Here is a 6,000-nt window from a genome sequence, read left to right on the forward strand (position 1 = left end):
GAAGCTCAGATCCTAATTAGATGAGCGGGACTAGTAGCTTTTTGCTTCTGAACAGTTTTGGCATCTCACTTTATCCATTGAAGCTCAGAGTGATTGGCATCTATAGGAACTCAGAATTCAGATAGTGTTATTGAGTATCCTATTTCAGTATGATGATTCTTGAACACAGCTATTTTATGAGTCTTGGTCGTGGCCCTAAGCACTTTGTTTTCCAGTATTACCACCGGATACATAGATGCCACAGACACTTAATTGGGTGAACCTTTTAGATTGTGACTCAGCTTTGCTAAAGTCCCCAATTAGAGGTGTCCAGAGTTCTTAAGCACACTCTTCTTTTTGCTTTGGACCTTGACTTTAACCGCTCAGTCTCAAGTTTTCACTTGACACCTTCACGCCACAAGCACATGGTTAGGGACAGCTTGATTTAGCCGCTTAGGCCAGGATTTTATTCCTTTTTGGCCCTCCTATCCACTGATGCTCAAAGCCTTGGGATCCTTTTTATTACCCTTGCCTTTTGGTTTTAAGGGCTTTGGATTTTTGCTCTTGCCTTTTGGTTTTAAGAGCTTTGGCTTTTTCTGCTTGCTTTCTCTTTTTTTTTTTTTTCTGCAAGCTTTGTTCTTTGCTGCTTTTTCTTGCTTCAAGAATCATTTTTATGATTTTTCAGATTCTCAATAACATGTCTCATGTTCATCATTCTTTCAAGAGCCAACATATTTAACAGTCTTAAACAACAAATTCAAAAGATATATACACTGTTCAAGCATTCATTCAGAAGACAGAAAGCATTGCCACCACATTTAACTAATTAGAATTTCTCTTATTAAAACTCGAAATTTTATTTTTTCTTATTCAAAAGATCTACTACTTTATTCATGTTTGCTGATGATGAGAAAAATAAACTATAGCTTAATTGGAGATAAAATCAAAATAGATACTAATTACTACTATATGACTCCTAAGGTAAAATTAAAATAAGAACAGTTATCACAGAGTTAAGGCTAAGATTAGAACTCAACAACCTTGAGGTTTGGGAAGTGGATGTTCCTCTAGTCTGTGAGGTGCTTGGTCCTTCAAGAGAGAATTTCTGGCGCTTCAGTTCCTTTAAATCACGCCCTTGCTCCTCTTGGAGTGGGTTGTTTTCCTTTAGGGGCCATGATCTTAGTGATCATGGATAAGCACACCAAACTTAGAGCTTTGCTTGTCCTCAAGCAAAAGAAAAAGAAGGAGATGGGTAGAAGGAGAGCTTCTCCCCACCATCCTGGCGTTTGAACGCCCAAACACTGCCTGTTTTGGGCGTTCAACGCCCAAATGCTGCTCTCCTGGGCGTTCAACGCCCAGTTGTTGCCCTTTTCTGGCGTTGAACGCCAGATAGCTATCCTTACTGGCGTTCAGCGCCCACTGGATGCCCATTTTGGGCGCTGAACGCCCAAAATGGCCTTCACTGGCATTTTCTTGCCAGTAAGCTCCCTATCTCTGTTTTGTGTGTAGATTCCTTCTGTAACCCTGTAAACTTATGCAAATGATTCTTTACCTTAGTGTCAGTGAACTTTATATAAACAAATAAAAATAAAAATAGGGCAAAATGCTTAGAGGATTAATGCCCCATGGCTGGGTTGCCTCCCAGAAAGCGCTTCTTTATTGTCTTTAGCTGGACCTTGCTGAGCTTTTAATCTAGCTTCATCCTTGAGCATTCTTGCTCAATGTTGCCTTCAAGATAATGCTTGATTCTTTGTCCATTGACAATGAACTTCTTATTAGAATCAATATCTTGAAGCTCCACGTAACCATATGGTGACACACTTGTAATCACGTATGGTCCCCTCCACCGGGATTTCAGTTTCCCGGGGAATAGCCTGAGTCTAGAGTTAAACAACAGGACCTTCTGTCCTGGTTCAAAGATTCTAGATGACAGCTTTCTGTCATGCCATTTTTTTTATTTTTCTTTATAAAGCTTGGCATTTTCGAAAGCTGTGAATCTGAATTCCTCTAGCTCATTTAGCTGGAGCAATCGTTTTTCTCCTGCTAATTTGGCATCTAAGTTTAGGAATCTGGTTGCCCAGTAGGCCTTATGTTCCAGTTCCACGGGCAAGTGGCATGCCTTACCATACACGAGTTGGTATGGAGAGGTGCCTATAGGGGTCTTGAATGCTGTTCTGTAAGCCCACAGAGCATCATCCAAGCTCCTTGCCCAATCCTTTCTACGAGTATTTACTGTCCGTTCCAGGATTCTCTTTAATTCTCTGTTAGAGACTTCAGCTTGCCCGTTGGTTTGTGGATGATATGGAGTGGCCACTTTGTGGCGAATTCCATACCGAGCCATGGCAGAGTAAAGCTGTTTATTGCAGAAGTGAGTGCCCCCATCACTGATTAACACTCTAGGGACACCAAACCTGCTAAAGATATGTTTCTGGAGGAACTTCAGCACTGTTTTAGTATCATTGGTGGGTGTGGCAATAGCCTCAACCCATTTTGATACATAGTCAACTGCCACCAGAATATAAGTGTTTGAGTATGATGGTGGGAAAGGTCCCATGAAGTCAATTCCCCATACATCAAACAACTCTATTTCCAAGATTCCCTGTTGAGGCATGGCGTAACCATGAGGCAGATTACCAGCTCTTTGGCAACTGTCACAATTACGTACAAACTCTCGGGAATCTTTATAGAGTGTTGGCCAATAGAAGCCACATTGGAGGACCTTGGTGGCTGTTCGCTCACCTCCGAAATGGCCTCCATATTGAGATCCATGGCAATGCCATAGGATTCTCTGTGCTTCCTCTCTGGGGACACACCTACGGATAATTCCGTCTGCACATCTCTTAAAGAGATAGGGCTCATCCCACAAGTAGTACTTTGCATCAGTAATTAGTTTCTTTTTTTGTATTCTATTGTACTCCTTGGGTATGAACCTTGCAGCTTTATAGTTTGCAATATCGGCAAACCATGGTGCTTCCTGAATGGCAAATAGATGCTCATCAGGGAACGTCTCAGAGATCTCAAGGAAGGGGAGGGACGTCCCTTCCACTGGCTCTATCCGGGACAGATGATCAGCTACTTGGTTCTCTGTCCCTTTTCTGTCTCTTATTTCTATATCAAACTCTTGCAGAAGCAATACCCATCTGATGAGCCTGGGTTTTGAATCCTGCTTTGTGAGTAGATACTTAAGAGCAGCATGGTCAGTGTACACAATCACCTTTGATCCTACTAAGTAGGATCTGAACTTGTCAATGGCGTAAACCACTGCAAGTAATTCCTTTTCTGTGGTTGTGTAATTTTTCTGGGCATCATTTAAAACGCGACTGGCATAATAAATGACATGCAGAAGCTTGTCATGCCTCTGTCCCAATACTGCACCAATGGCATGATCACTGGCATCACACATTAGCTCAAATGGTAATGTCCAGTCTGGTGCAGAAATGACTGGTGCTGTGACCAGCTTAGCTTTCAGCGTTTCAAACGCCTGCAGGCACTCTGTGTCAAACACAAATGGCGTGTCAGCAGCTAGCAGATTGCTCAGAGGTTTTGCGATTTTTGAAAAATCCTTTATAAACCTCCTATAGAATCCTGCATGCCCCAGAAAGCTTCTGATTGCCTTAACATTGGCAGGTGGTGGTAATTTTTCAATTACCTCTATTTTTGCTTGATCCACCTCTATTCCCTTGTTTGAGATTTTATGCCCAAGAACAATTCCTTCAGTCACCATGAAGTGACACTTTTCCCAATTTAAAACTAGGTTGGTTTCTTGGCATCTTTTCAGAACAAGTTTTAGGTGATCAAGACAGGAGCTGAATGAGTCTCCATATACTGAGAAGTCATCCATGAAGACTTCCAGAAATTTTTCCACCATGTCAGAGAAAATAGAGAGCATGCATCTCTGGAAGGTTGCAGGCGCATTACATAGCCCAAATGGCATCCTTCTATAAGCAAATACTCCGGATGGACATGTGAATGCTGTTTTCTCTTGATCCTGGGGATCTACTGCAATCTGGTTATAGCCTGAATAGCCATCCAAAAAGCAATAATAATCATGACCTGCTAGTCTCTCTAGCATCTGGTCTATGAATGGTAAAGGAAAATGATCCTTTCTGGTGGCTGTATTGAGTCTTCTGTAGTCAATACACATGCGCCACCCTGTAACTGTTCTTGTAGGAACCAGTTCATTTTTTTCATTATGAATCACTGTCATGCCTCCCTTTTTTGGGACGACTTGAACAGGGCTCACCCAGGGGCTATCAGAAATGGGATAAATAATCCCAGCCTCTAGTAATTTGGTGACCTCTTTCTGCACCACTTCCTTCATGGCTGGATTTAGCCGCCTCTGTGGTTGAACCACTGGTTTGGCATTATCCTCCAGTAGGATTTTGTGCATGCATCTAGCTGGGCTTATGCCCTTAAGGTCACCTATGGACCACCCAAGAGATGTCTTGTGTGTCCTTAGCACTTGAATAAGTGCTTCCTCTTCCTGTGAATTTAAAGCAGAGCTTATGATCACTGGAAAGGTGTCACCTTCTCCTAGAAATGCATATTTCAAGGATGGTGGCAGTGGCTTGAGCTCTGGTTTAGGAGGTTTTTCCTCTTTCAGAAGAAAGTTCAGAGGCTCTTTCATGTCCCCTGAATCCTCCACATCAGGCTGAACATCTTTAAAGATGTCTTCCAACTCTGATTCGAGACTCTCAGCCATGTTGATCTCTTCTACCAAAGAGTCAATAAGGTCAACTTTCATGCAGTCTGTTGATGTGTCTGGATGCTGCATGGCTTTGACAGCGTTCAACTTGAACTCGTCATCGTTGACTCTCAGGGTTAATTCCCCCTGTTGGACGTCAATGAGGGATCGTCCAGTTGCTAGGAAGGGTCTTCCTAGAATGAGAGTGGCACTCTTGTGCTCCTCCATTTCCAGCACAACAAAGTCAGTGGGAAAGGCGAATGGCCCAACTCTGACAATCATGTCCTCAATCACGCCTGATGGGTATTTAGTGGAACCATCAGCAAGTTGGAGACATATCCGGGTTGGTTTAACTTCTTCAGTTAAGCCAAGCTTTCTGATAGTGGATGCAGGTATTAGGTTGATGCTTGCCCCAAGATCGCACAAGGCTGTCTTGGTGCAATCACCTTCCAATATGCATGGTATCAGAAAACTCCCAGGGTCTTTAAGCTTTTCAGGAAAGCTTTTCAGAATGACTGCACTGCATTCTTTAGTGAGGAGAACTCTTTCTATTTCTCTCCACTCCTTTTTATGACTCAAGATCTCTTTCATGAACTTGGCATAAGAAGGTATTTGCTCAAGTGCCTCTGCAAAAGGAATCTTTATTTCAAGAGTCCTTAGATAATCTGCAAAGCGAGCAAATTGCTTATCCTGCTCCTCTTTCCGGAGTTTTTGAGGATAAGGTATCTTGGCTTTATATTCCTCAACCTTAGTGGTTAAAGAAGCCTTTTTAGAGGGGTTGTTATCAGCACTTGTGTGTGTCTGATCCCTCACTGGCAATTGAGTACCAGAGTCAGAAGCTGGAGTGACGTTAGACGCCAACTCACTGTCTGTTCCTGGCGCCTGAACGCCAGAAATGTGCCCGTTTTGGGCGTTCAACGCTGGATTATGCCCCCTTTGGGCGTTCAACGCCAGATTCTTGCCCATTTCTGGCGTTGAACGCCAATCCTGCCTTGTTTCTGGCGCTGAACGCCAGTTTTGGGCATGGTCTGGGCGTTCAGCGCCAGCCTTCCACCCATTTTCTGGCGTTTTAGTGCCAGAATTATTTTTCCCTGGGCTCTTACTGTCCTCAGGGGAATCTTTGGTGGGTCGCTCATTTCTTGAATTTTTGATGCCTTGAGGTGGGGTATTTAATGTTTTCCCACTTCTTAATTGAACTGCTTGGCATTCTTTCTGCTATTTGCTTTGATAGCTGCTGCTTTGTTTGCTTAAACTGTTCGTCCATATGTATATTAGCTATCCTTGTCTCCTGTTATCTGTCTTTGAATTCAGCTAGCTGTTTTGTTAGAAAATCTAAT

Source organism: Arachis hypogaea, chromosome 18 (genome assembly GCF_003086295.3).
Source record: "Arachis hypogaea cultivar Tifrunner chromosome 18, arahy.Tifrunner.gnm2.J5K5, whole genome shotgun sequence".
Classification (NCBI taxonomy): Eukaryota; Viridiplantae; Streptophyta; class Magnoliopsida; order Fabales; family Fabaceae; genus Arachis; species Arachis hypogaea.